Source organism: Cottoperca gobio, chromosome 24 (genome assembly GCF_900634415.1).
Source record: "Cottoperca gobio chromosome 24, fCotGob3.1, whole genome shotgun sequence".
NCBI classification, from domain to species: domain Eukaryota; kingdom Metazoa; phylum Chordata; class Actinopteri; order Perciformes; family Bovichtidae; genus Cottoperca; species Cottoperca gobio.
In genome coordinates this window covers 17,520,878-17,534,878 of record NC_041378.1, presented here as the reverse complement: position 1 = coordinate 17,534,878, position 14,001 = coordinate 17,520,878, and the positions used below count along the sequence as shown (strand labels likewise).

Below are 14,001 nucleotides of genomic sequence, written 5' to 3'. Positions count from 1 at the left end.
ATTGAGTTTGGCATTAACAAAGAGAATACTTATAGCCAACGGTTGACTGTAAGTGTGGAGATGGAGGGAGGAGATAATATTACGGTGATGGAATTGATTAAAAGATAAAAGAACTGTGTGGAAACTTGGTAGCATGCAGGGTGATAGGAGAAAAAAAGTTTGAAATCACAATGAAGGAGGATGAAGGGAAAAATAGACTCTTGGATGGGATCAAAATTAAGAGCACAAATGTAATCGGGGAGAGAGTTAATCAATGACGAGATGGTTGTGTCATTTCTTGGGCTGCTGGCATATTTAACGGATGAGCAAATAACAATGAAACTGATCATGTGGGGAGTCAAGGCAGTTTCACCCATCAGAAGGAGGGTTGTGGCCGGGCACAGACATTGCAGACGGGACAAGGTACATGAAAGTGAAATTCAATAAAGAGGTTCAATCGCTGCCATATTCGGCAAAGTTCATGACCGCAACGGGACCGGAATACTTCCGTGTCATTCATGATAAACAGAAGAAAGTCTGCAGGCTATGCATACAGCCTGGTCACATCCTCCGAGACTGCCCGAGTTTTTATTGTTTCAAGTGCAAAAAGCAGGGACATTATGCACGGGAGTGTGGTGGTGGAGCTGGAAATGAGGGAAGGCAGCCGACTGGAGATGACCAGAGGGGAGACAAGGAGACCAGAGATGTGGACAAGGAGGACGTGACAGCCGGAGAGAGGGAGAAAGGGGACGAGGAGGTTGAGGGCGAGGACGGGGACGAGGTGGCTGAGGACGAGGAGGCTGAGGACGAGGAGGCTGGCTGAGGACGAGGAGGCTGGAGAGAGAGGAGACGAGGAGGCTGTGGACGAGGAGGCTGGTGAGAGAGGCGAGGAGGTCACTGCGGACGTGTCTACAAGGGACGACGAGAGAATGGAGGAAGAACGGGAGATGACTGGAGAAGAGGAGGCCGGGATGGTGGTTGAGGAGATGCAGATGGAGGAGGGAGGAGATGAGGTGAGAAAGCACACTGGGAGCAGTGTGGAGAGCGGCTTGAGAAAGCTCATTGGAGGTCTGAAAAGGAAAGACAAGGGGGGGAGTGGAGCAAACGTAGACACAAGGATAAGTGGTCTGTCTGAGGAGAGATGTGAAGGAGAAGGAACAATTGTAAATGTAGGGGGGGAAAGAGCCACACATATCTGACATTACAGACAGTGAAGGGGAAGACCTGGAGCAAGGTGGCTGAAACGAGAAAGAGACCGAAGCAGAAGAGAAGAGAGATCAAGAGCCAGCCAAGGAACAAGAAAAAGATTGTGCAAACTAAATAAGTTATGCTTTGTGTTTATCTATTTATTCTATTTTCTATATTTGATGGTAAAAATAACCTCATTTAATGGTAATGGATTAAAAACTGCAAACAGATGGCAGCAAGCCTTGAGAGTATGTTCATCGGATATTATCTGCTTACAAGAGACACATTGGGATGAGGTGTTAGTACAGGAGGTAAGGAGTGAATGGATGGTTGATGTGTTTGTGAGTTATGGGGGTGTGAATTCAAGAAGGGGTAGCGGTTTTGGTGAAGAAGGGAGGCAGTAGAGAATGTGAGAAAAAATGAGGATGATGGTGATGGGAGAGTGATTGGGATTAATTTCGAGCACCTGGGGGAAAAAATCAAGCTGTTGAATATATATGCGCCAAATGAGGAGAAGGAGAGAAGATAGTTCTTTGAAAGATTAGGGAGAATGAGTGGAGAAAACTGTATGGTTGTGGGGGATTTTAATGTGTGGTGTGGAAGGATGGATGTATCTGCTGGTATGTGCTTTAAGAATGACTCCTCGAGAGGCATTCTGGGAGAAGTTATGAGAGTGAATGGCTGATTGATGTGTGGAGAGAAAGGAACCCGGAAGGCCGGGTTTTTTTCACGGAAGCAAGTGTTGAGTGGGGTATTGAAGCAGAGCCGTATAGATTTAGTGCTGAGTACGGAAAGAATATGCGAAAAGAATAGGCAAGATAGAGTACAGAATAACTGCACTTAGTGATCACATGGTGTTGTAATTTAGGCTAGGGCAAGGGAGTGAGAGGAGGGGGGGAGGGGGAGTTTGGTGTATGAATGGAGCAGTGCTAGTTGAGGGAAGTATAAGGAGAAAGTGAGGGAGTGTATACAAAGTGGAAAAATGAGAAAACCTATGGGGAAAATATCGGGGGGATGGTGGGAGGGTATGAAAAAGGAGATTAAGGAAATAAGCATTAGGTATTAGTAAAAGTAGAAATAGGAAGGATAGAGAGAAAGAGTGGCGGTTGAAGGAAGAGTTGGGTAGAGAAGCGGACAGGAGGAAGGGAGTAATTTAGAGAATTATGTTAGAATAAAAGATGAACTGGAGGAGTTGGAGAAGAAGAAATGTAAGGGAGCAATAGTTAGAAGTAGGGCCTCGATATGCGATGGAGGGTGAGAATGCACACGTTTCTTTTTAGGCTTAGAGAAGACAAAACAAAAAATAATTATTTAGAGCAGGTTGTGGGGAAGAATGGTGAAAGTATAACAGATTTTGTAGGGATAGCGGAAAGAGTGGAGGAGTTTTATAGAGATTTATTCACTGAAGAGGAAGTTGATGAGGAGAGTATGAAACGAGTGCTGAGTACGATGAAAGCTAGAGTGAGTGTAGAGAAGCTAGAGACATGTGTGAGGGTGAGATAGGGACAGGTGAAATAGAAGCAGCTATATGTGGGTTGGGGAGGAAGGAATAGGAGTCCAGGGACGGATGGGTTTAATAGGAGAGTTTTTTTATAGAGTTTAAAAGATGAGGCTAGTGCCAAGTGTTAGATAGATTGTTAATGGGTAGAAAGGAATAGGGAGATGCCGACTAGTATGTCAACAGGATTATAGGTATAATTTATAAGAAAGGAAGCAAAGATAGAATTAGAGAACTATAGGGCCACTGAGTATGCTAAATTGTGACTATAAATACTAGCAAAGGTATTAGCCAACAGGATCAAGAAAAGTAATAAGGGTCAGTGATAGGGAGCCACAGGCTTACAGCATACCAGGCAGGGATATAGCTGACACAATAAGTAGTATTAGGGATACAATAGATTATATGAAAAGAGGTAGTGGAGGGATAGTTTTGAGTCTAGACCTGAATAAAGCTTTTGATAGAGTCAACCATGGTTACCTGTATAGAGTGTTAGAAAGAGTAGGTTTGGGCATAGGCTGGTAGGGTGGATTAGAATGATGTATGATAAGGCTGTTAGTTGCGTAAAAATAAATGGGATAGTAACAAACACATTTAGAATTGGAGAGGTCGATTAGGCAGGGATGTCCGCTTTCGGCCTTGCTGTACTCGTTGTCAGCGGAGCCCTTAGCCGGATTATTAGAACAAAATGAAAGATTAGTGGTATACAGTTACCGGGGGGATCAAGTTAGCTTATTATATCAGTATGCAGATGATACGACAATTACAGTTAAAGATAGGGCAAGTGTAGTCGAGGTATTAGGTAGTGTAGAGTTGTACGGTAGGGCATCAGGGGCAAAGGTCAATATAGATAAATCAGAAATTATGTTCGTAGGAGTCGATAGAGTGGGGAGTAGAGAAATGGGATTTAAAGTAAGGAAAAGATTATTTCAAGGTGTTGGGGATATATTAGGGGTTGAAGACAGAGAAGGGAGGGATTTGCAGTTTGAAGGGATATTAAATAGCATCAGGAAGACGTTAAAATTTTGGAAATTTAGAAGGTTGAAGCTAAAGGGAAAGGTAGTGGTGGTGAATGCATGATAATGAGCAAACTGGTGTATGGAATGACTGTGTTGGATGTCCCGGAGAATGTGATGAAGGAAGTGGAGCAAATGGTGAGGGAGTTTTTGTGGGCGGGGAAGGGAGTTAAGATTGCTAGAGAAGTAATGGAGAACGATTATAAAGATGGTGGATGAAGCTGATTAATTTGGGAGAAAAAAAGAAAGCACTCAGAGTGAAAAATGATGGTGAGGTATGTAAGGAATAAGGGGGATCACATATGGAAGATATTCTTAAGAGAGGCACTGAATGCATGTGGTGGGTGTGGAGAAAGTGGCTTATTTATGGCAATGAAGAAAGGTATGTTGAGCGGGGTATCTGAGTTTTACAAGGAGGTTTTGGGGAGCCTGGGGGGGAATTCATCCAGAATGTGAAATGTGGAGTGTAAAAATGTTTATACAGTATGGGAACAACCATTGTTTCTGAACCCCAGCATTACAGCAGCGGGCAGCACACTGTATAACAGGACGATGTGGAGAGCAGGATTTAGGAAAATTAAGGATTTAGTTTACGAGTATGTGCCGGGGTTCATGGGGGCGCAAGTGGTGGTTGATGAGGTGAGGGAAAGAGGGGATGTGATGTGGTTGGGCACAGCGGAGGGTATGGTGGAAAAAATAAAGAGGGGATGCCAAGTGAATGGAGGAGGATGATTGAGAGTGAAGTGGGGGTTGAAAGAAGAAGGTGAAATTGGAATGTATGTGGGAGAGGAGGATAGGAGAGTAGATTTGATGAGTGTAAGAGGAGTGGGTTGTATAAAATATTAAGAGGGAAGGTGGTGAGGAGACCGGCTGCAGAGAAGGTGTGGGAAAGAGTACTGCCTGATATGAAGGTGAAAAGAATATGGATGAATCTGCGGATAAAATGGAATAGTATCGAGTGTGAACATTTTGACTTTTTATTACGTCACAATAGGGTGTTCAATAATCTAATATAAGTAGATTGATGTGAATGTGAGAAAAGAATGTGATGTGTGTTGTGTGGAAACTGAACAGGTATGCATGAGTTTATAGAATGTTTGTGAACTGGGGGTGTACTTTGAGAGAATAAAGGAGTTGATTAGCAGATGTTGGGGAGGGAAGTTTTGTGGAGAGAATGGAATGGAAGGGAGTTGTGGGCTGTTTGGAGTGGGAGAGAAGTGAAAGGATGCAATGTGGATTTTTTATATTATACATATATACATATCTAGATACGTCACTCATTCATACATATGTATATATGTATAGTATGTATGTATGTCGTCTATTATTATATTTATATATATATATATATATATATATATATAATATATAATATATATATATATATATATATATATATATATATATATATATATATATATATATATACACACACACACACACTTTATAATGTTTCACTGTCTGTTCACTTTTTTATTTTTTTACCCTAAATACCTACAAGCACTTTCTTTGTAGAGCTCAGGTTGCACAAATGTAGTGCTATGATGTGGGATGCAAATTAATTTCCCACAGTTCTGATTGCAGTTAACTTTTCGTATTTATGCATATGATGGTGTGTTCTTTATACTAGGACAGTTGTACTAAAAATAGATTTTATTTAAATCTCAATACATAGCCTTGCTTACAGTATCGCGATATATTGAATTGTATCCTCTGTCTCATGTTACGCATCTGCTGATTCTTGCCAATACACAGCCCTTAATAACAATAGTGCTTCACATAACACAGGTGCACTTTGAGTTAGTAACTGCTGCTCGTGGTTTCAGGATAAGCAACTGAAAAGTAGATTCTCCTCAGGAGTTTTAAATTGAATGTATCACTTTCTCTCATGTTTTTTCTTTAGGAACGCCCGCTGTGATGACTCCGTTTCACATTATGAACTGTGTGTTACCTCAAGGTTTACACACCGAAGACTCAGCCCTGAAGAACATTCACAGAAATCTACCGGTATATGTTTTACATCTAAACATAATAAAAGATCTATAGCTGCTCAGGGCCCAGTTTTAGTTGGGGACCCCAGGCAGTTGCCTACCTTCCTAAGTGTAAAGACAATCATTGTTCCTGGAGAAGTAGCTTAGGAAGCCTGAGGTGAAGCAAAGTTTCATGGCAAACCACTTGTTGAATGTACCAATGATCTGGCAGCGAGGAAGGAAGCCAGGGGAGGGAAACGTTTTGCTCTGAAGGGGTTTGGATAAGCCAGTTCTCCATCTGTGATCATTAAGGTCCAGTTTTCCATCCACGCTGCCTTTCGGCTCTGTCGCAGGGCACATTCTCAGGTATTATGGGTCTCTGCAGTGTTACAGAACTGAACTAAGGGACTCAGACCAAAAGGGTTCAGTCAAATAATGCAGACATTGTGTGAGGAGAATGAGCAATAACAAAAGTTTCATACAGAAGGTCAGTCAGGATGAGATATTTTCAGAACAGGAACTTTCACCAGGAAAGAAAAGTCTTGCTGCCTCGAGGCCCAACACATTGAAAAGGAACAGGGGACCGTCTGATCTTTTAAATTCCTGATTTTCAAATATTTATTTCCTTCAGCATTTGCCAATATGGGGTGGTAACAGGATAACATAAAGATTAGTCACACACACTTTGTCTTTCCTTCACCTGCAGCGGTTTTAATATCTTGGTGACCTGCCATGAGGTGAACTGCATCTATTAAGCAAGCGGACTGGCACAGTGAGGGGTCTGTCAGTAATGATTAAGCAGCATGGTGCAATTTGTTGTAAAGTATTATAGTAGGGGAATTTGGACTTGTCCTGTCCATCAGCTTAGAGAAGGTTAATGGTGCACTGTATGAGCCGCACTTGTGTTGGGAGCCATTTGTGTGACTTCCCCAGGCTAAATTTCCCTCCTTTACGAGATGATATGTTGCTGTATTTCATGTATTTTCGAGTAAAAGTAGCATGATTTCCCATTGTATACACCCACTGTATACATGTGTATGTCAACGGTTGCTTTGCTGTCAATTTCGGTGCCTAATATTACTGAAGCATTTCGAGCAGTGGGCAGCAGACATCCCAGTGCCATAGCAAAACATTACAACAATATTTCATTTATAGATATTCAAAATGAGTTACCAGGACATGTACACTCAATGTTATCGATTTGTGTGTTCACGCTACTTTCTCCACTGCTTTTTCATGTGACTGAACTGTATAAAATCCATCAGGAAATGAGTCCCTTCTTCAATAAAATCAAAAGAGACAACATACAGTAATGGGATCAGATTCGATGTAAAAGGGTCAACTAAATGACCGAGTCTACTGGAAATCAGAGGCTAGGTGTTGAGAGCCCCTGAGACTCAGTGGCGAGTTACATATTCCACATGTCCAGCATTACTCAACATTGGCTCACACCAGCTCCTATGGGGGCGAGCCCCTGCAACCGTTCAACACTAATGGGCTGACAGAAAGAAAGACTTCAGAGCACCTCTACATATACCCTCTCGGTATTTATTATGCATGACACACTTATCTAATGTACAAAACCATATTTCTTCCCATGATATTGTTGTTGATGGTAACCCTCTGTGTCAAGCTTTTGTTTTTGACCATTTGGTGAAGGTGACACTGTGCATCTCCACTGCCCAGACGAACTACAGTCTGCCAATTCATTAACTATCTGCCACTTTTAAATCAGATCCCTGGCGGTGAATGCCAAACATGAATAATAATGATAGTAAACCAAGCTGAGATGGTTCTACAAAGCAGATTGTGTGGCTGGTCTGAGTAATTGAATAGCCTTCTTTGTCCTTAATGACACAATGTATCATGTAGCTTGAACCGTCTTTCCTAATCCTTTATTACCAAACAGTCAATTAAGCTCTTATGCACATATATCTGCAGCTTAATAAACTGTTATTGTTGCATGTAGATAGAGCCAAGTAGAACTGAATGCAATCGTAACATTTAAAGTCAAGAACATTTGTAGACAAGAGTCAGCCATGCTTTAAGGTTCGTGTGTGGCTCAGTAGCAGCACTATGATGATGCATACCAACTTTAGCTAACTAGCAGTAAACACAAAGTACAGCTAAGGCTTTTTGGCATTTGTTCTTAAACCAAAGCATTGGACACATTTAAATTATGACCCGACGATGGTGCTGGATGAAAAGTCAAAGTAATTACAATTCATCCTGAGGGGGGCATGAATGCCTGTTCCAAATGACATGGCAAAACATCCAATAGTTGTTGGAACATTTCATTCAAAATCCCAAATGTCAACCTCATGGTGGCGGCGCTATAGAAAATAGTCAAGGATCACCAAAGTCATCGGGATACATGGTCTGTGAGACACGAAAGTCTGACAAAGTTCTGTGTGTCTCCATCTCGCAGATGTTGGGATATTTCACAGGATAAATCTAAAAAGACCAACACTATCGTCCTTAGAGCCATGTCACTAGCAAGCTGAAATAAAAAATAAATAAAATAAGACCAGCAAAGCTAGAAACACATTTTTAGTTTGATTGCGTTTGTTGCAAATGTTGCTATTGTACAGATCATTGTGATTCCAAATAAAGTCATGTCATTATAAACAGAACATGTGGTCATCATCAATCTTAAAATTGTCCAAATGTCCACAAATATAGAACACTAACCACCCTTTAAACAGAGCCAGTGGAGGAACGTGTGATAAAAGGTCACCGCTTTAATGTTGAGTACATTTTGCTCTCGGAGCCCTGGTCACTAAATTAGCCCCTTAAGAGTAACAGCACACGGTGCGATATCCACTAAACTCCATACCTCGTGATGGCAACATCAGCGCTCTATGTTGCCTCAACAAGCTCTCCACTTATTAAAACCTTAAGGTCCGTTTTGCATACAGGCCTCAGTGAGGAAGAATAAGGTTGATCCAGGGGTAACTGAGCCCCTGACTGGGAGCCATATGAGCCAAATACGATTCGACAAGGCCCAGAGCTCCAGGGTCAGGCCGCAGCAAGGAACATGTGTCCCTCGGAGGGAAGGCCTTGTTGCTGCTTAAGCCAGTCAAAATTCTCCAGTTTGTGCAACAAATCCTAATGAGGCTGTTCTCTGTGGGGGGAACCAGGACCCCGTCTGTGGGGATTTGTCTGAAGAGCTAAACAACCGAGGAAAGATTCAATGAAGCAACCCACTCGCTTACACCCTCGCTCTGTCTTACACACACACACACACACACACACACACACACACACACACACACACACACACACACACACACACACACACACACACACACACACACACACACACACACACACACACACACACACACACACACACACGAGGTGAGGGAAGCCAAACGGTGTTCTGCAGGCTGAGGCATTGCAACGGATTAAAAACGTGTCCACTCAGAAAGTCAAGGCATAAAATATTAACCAGAAATCACAGGCTGATAGGCGAGTGATAGCCCATGACAAAATATCTGTTTGGTTTAGCTGCTGGCACCAGGTTAGGAAAGCACAAGAGACTCAAAAAGTCAGGTTGTTCGCCACATAAGCCTGCAGTTTGAGCGGTTAAGATTTATATGTTTTACTGCTGCGTCAACCAACAGCATTACAATGTAGAAGAAAATAAACCGGTGTAATTGTAGGGATCACTCAAAAAACAATCCAAAAGGACTGTGGATTCAAATCAATGTCAAAACCAAATATGGAAGTTTCCATCTGTGGTTGATATCCCTACAAACTCAATACCGACCAATAGAAGTCACTGAGCAGAGATGGCAGGACGTAAAAGGGTCGATGTTCAAAGACATTCCCACGTTTCTGATCTGTCTTTGGGGTCAGTCCACCTGAACCACATTAATTCATTCTCCCTTTCTGTGCCTCTTCCTTCTCCTCTGCAGAACGGTGAAGGTAATGCTGTGTAGCAAAGCTTAGTTCATAAGTCACATTGCCATATATTACAATGATACACTCTGACAACGCGATTGGGGGGGTGGGGGGAATAAAATAGTGGCACTAATACACAACACCTGTTCCTTTTCGGCATCCGTCAGTATATCAAATATACAAACAGTGACAGCTGTGGTGCAGGCAGTGATATGGTTAGGCTCTGGCCAGCGTGATGCAAAAGACAGACAGGGGTTGTTCCTCAAAGCTCTTCTTCCCACACAGGGCCGTCTCCAGGTCAGATAGCTGGAAGCCGAGTGTGTAGTGGCCAGAGCCTGTAATATTTCACATGTGCTTTTTTGAGGAGCACCAGGCACTATCAATGTCTTTAATCTAAAGCCCGGGAAGCAAAAGGAAAAGGGCCTATCAGGCTGCCTGCTTTCAATTACGAGGTCCATAAAGACACTGAGATCGGAGTTGATGTGATGGATGCCCTGTCATGATAGGAGCCATGCCTCTGTCTGCTGAGGCTCAAGTTTGCCTGGTGGGATCAGTCACATGCCAGAGACACACCCGGGACTTAAGTCTAGCTACAATCAAAGAAAGGGTGTAATCACGGAGTTATTAGAAGGATCTGGCTTGAACATTAAGTATTTGATTGTAGACCTCTTCATACCTGGGTGGCATCATTACTGATTTACAAAAATATCTAGAGAGACAGGAAGAAGAATTACCCAAATAAGACAAGACGAGCGTCTACATCCCTCGCAGCTCTGGGAGGCTGTGTTTGGCACTGTGGTGCTTTGAGCTTGCTGACCTCGGAAAGCTAGCATGTTCACAACGACAATGCTGGCATGCTGATGTTGAGCGGAGGTGGGGGTGCGTCCTAATACCCACAATACCATACTATTTAGCATACCAGAAAAAGATTTAGCATGTTTTAATACATAGTATGTCAAATGCAGAATGCCAAAAATGACAGGATGTCCTTCTGAACAAGAGGGTCAAAGTTCAAGGCCCAATGTAAGTAGTACGTTGCAATTGTATGCATACTGCATCAAACAGTGAGATCTCTGTAAGGGCATCTGCAGCATGTACTAATAGAAAAAAGAAAACGTATGCAGCATTTAATGTTTGCCTTGTTCCCCATCTGCTTGTTAACGTTTGCAAATTAGAACTGAACACAAAGTACAGCTGAGGCTGATGGGAATGTCATTAGTGTTTGTATTTAATCAGTAAAGTGATCCTGAGGGGGACATGAAACCAAACTCACTTATACGCTGTATTGTCTTCTCTTAGACATTCTTTTATTTGTCCTGTCCACTTCCTGGGTTTGAAGGGCACACAGGGTTAAGCTATTTATAAGATGGGCCTTGCAACACTTCTCATTTCCCCTTTCTTTTCTATTTACTGTTTCTGGCATGTGGAACTCTTGTTTATCCTTCATTTCAGATCTGGAAGATTTAATCCAAAACAGGACAAGCTGCGCTCAATTTGAATTGCAATACCATAACATTTTGCGCAATGATATCTTATTTCTTATGAAGTTAATTTTCCGTTTAGCGGTTCATTAAACTGGATGTTCTATATCCTAACTGAAATCATTTACAGGTTGGCTTTTTATGTAAAGTGAACTGAAGTTAGAATCTATAACGACACTCAAAGTCAGTCCAAAGTCAGCAACTGAATGGGAGTTCAGCATCAGTTGCTGCAAGTTTCTTGGTACAAAGTCACTCAAGTGTATTCTTCATTTAATCGTACATGAGGTTAAGACTGAAAGAATTCCAGATACAATGGAAAGCTCCAGAATAGCTACTAAACAGACCTTATGCTGAGATTGTTTTGTAAACAGCATCAGGCAGCTACTACTGCATCAGTAGAGAAGAAGAACAGAAGCAAAATAATAGCAGACCACGGACACAGTTAGAGACATAGTGGAGCATTTAGCATCTAAAGAGCCACATGTATTACCCTTAGGACTTGGCAGAGACCAAACACACAGCTAAAAGACAGAAAACATTGGACTAACATTCACCACTTGTCCACAAACACACATTTAAATAAACAACAGTTTTCTAACAAGTTTTCCATATCATCTTAAAAGGTGATGAATCAAAACGTGTCTCAACTGCCTCCGTGTGGCCAAAGATATCCGTGTTTGCAGGTTTAAATGTGGACTTCAACACCAAAGACCTATTTCCAAAGGATCCTTTCACAACATAGTTAGACTGTTCTCCCATGAAAAGACAAAAACTTTGAAATTTGAGTCCCAGCTTGGATTTCATCCCCACTGAAAGCTAAATATTTATCTCAGACTAATCTAAATCCAAGTCCCTGACAGGCCAGATAGTGAAAGGCTTTGTCCCTCAGAGCTGGGAGAACATCTCTCTCTCTCAGAAATCTTCAGTGGACCGGGCCGACCGGCCGGCCTGTCAGCACCAAAAGACACAAATCCATACAGTGTAGCGGTTTGAAGTCTCTACAAAGCCAGACAGAGATTATGCACGCTGGTGCCACGGGGTCCACGAGATCCACCAGTGTCTCCATGCTTCAGCTCAACATCAAAGAAACAACGCAACAATTTCAATTATAGACAGCAAGTGTGCAGTCGAGCCTCTGGTGGCAACCAACTACCGGCCCGATTAACCCCTGTGCTAACCAAGGAGAAAAAGCACTGGATGAATTACAATACCAACAACTGCACATCAGCAGCAGGACAAGCGGTCACTCAGCTCAGCAGGTCATTTGAGTTTGAGGCAATGTAAGATGTCGGATCAGATTCAAATGGAACTAAATGTGTTTTACAGTATCTTCCACCTGTCTCTCCATCTCTCGCTCTCCTATGTCTTTATATTATAGTAAGATATGACTTATTACCTGTTTCATCTATGAGGCTGATAATATCCTTAGAGTACAAAAGCAGGTGGAAGCAGGTTAATACTTTCAGACTTGTCTACCATTTATTACCTCTTTTTCCAACTCCAACAAAAGTTTTCAGACTGTTCGTGCATTACCTCACTTTCCTTTACTGCCATTGCTCAGGGAATATTCCACCTTAACTGAATGCCAGCGGTTACAATGGGGAAAGATGACAGCAAATTATCAGCAGATGGACCAAAGACGATTCGGACAAGGCTATTAGAGAGCAGATGACACATGGGATTCATTGTGAGGAAATGCAGATGAATACTGGTGTCGTCAGCAGAAGGTAATGATGGCAAATAGAGCAAAAGAAAGACAAAGAAACACTGATAACAGATGCTGATGCGGAAAATAACCATTTTGTTAATGGTTACCGGCAACATCCAAACAAAAGAAGGACAGCTCTTTCCAAAGAGGATGTATTCTACTGACGGAAGCAGAGAGATCAAGCCAGATGGAGGCATCATCAATGCTTCCAACTTCAATGCCATAGAAAACTCTGGGTTTTGGTTTCAGCGTAATGTTTGCTGAATGGCGCAAAGAAAGTATGAAGACTGATTTAGAAACAAAAAGACAACGCCATATGTAAAAAGCTGCCCAGACGGAGATGGGCCAAAAACATTAGATGGCAAGCAGCTGTTAAAGCCAGCTGTCAGGGCCAGTTGTTCATAAGGGCGGGGAGGCCAGGATGGAGGGATTCAGAGACATTTTGGAAAGACGTGGGGGGGGGGGCAAAGATATAACAAGCAGACAGAGACGGTGAGGGGGGCTGACAGGGAGGGAGGAAAGTGGGAAAAAAAGAGTTCAAACTAAATGAATGTGTTCACAGTGGCAGCCTTTAGAGTGGGCACATTTATCTGTAGAAATCAGAAGGCCAGTCATGGATCAGTTCTAGATGCAGTTTCCTTTTAATTTGCACAAATTCAGCAAATAACTGCTCTGACAACCGGCTCCAGTTCATTATATACAGTATTTTGTTCATAAAGTAAAAAATAAAAAAATCACAATAGATCCATAATACAGAGATAACGGACTGGAAAGGACTCACAGCGGACAATAGCAATACTATTATTATGAAGTTTTACCCTGCACACTGGCATCTAGATCCAGATCCAGATCTAGATCCAGATCTATCTATCTATCTATCTATCTATCTATCTATCTATCTATCTATCTATCTATCTATCTATCTATCTATCTATCTATCTATCTATCTATCTATCTATATATATATATATATATATATATATATATATATATATATATATATATATATATATATATATATATATATATATATATATATATATATATACACACACACACATCTAGAGATATGTATATCTATATCTATATATTATATGGATAAAAATAAATTACATAAAAAAGGCATCCAAATGCATATTTGCCTCTGCATTTTAAAATTGTGGCTATATTGTGTTGATGAATCCAGTTATAAGTCTACACTCTGTTTCTATACATCTAACATGAAATCATAACAGGATGTCCCGCAGGAAGGCTT

The 14,001-nt window shown here is 41.7% G+C and overlaps 1 protein-coding gene across 3 annotated transcripts in view; it reads right to left on the bottom strand.

Annotated features, from left to right (window-relative positions):
* The window catches only part of disp1 (dispatched homolog 1 (Drosophila)), an 85,389-nt gene that overhangs the window by 68,616 nt on the left and 2,772 nt on the right, over window positions 1-14,001 (bottom strand). The gene's annotated exons all lie outside the window — the stretch shown is intronic.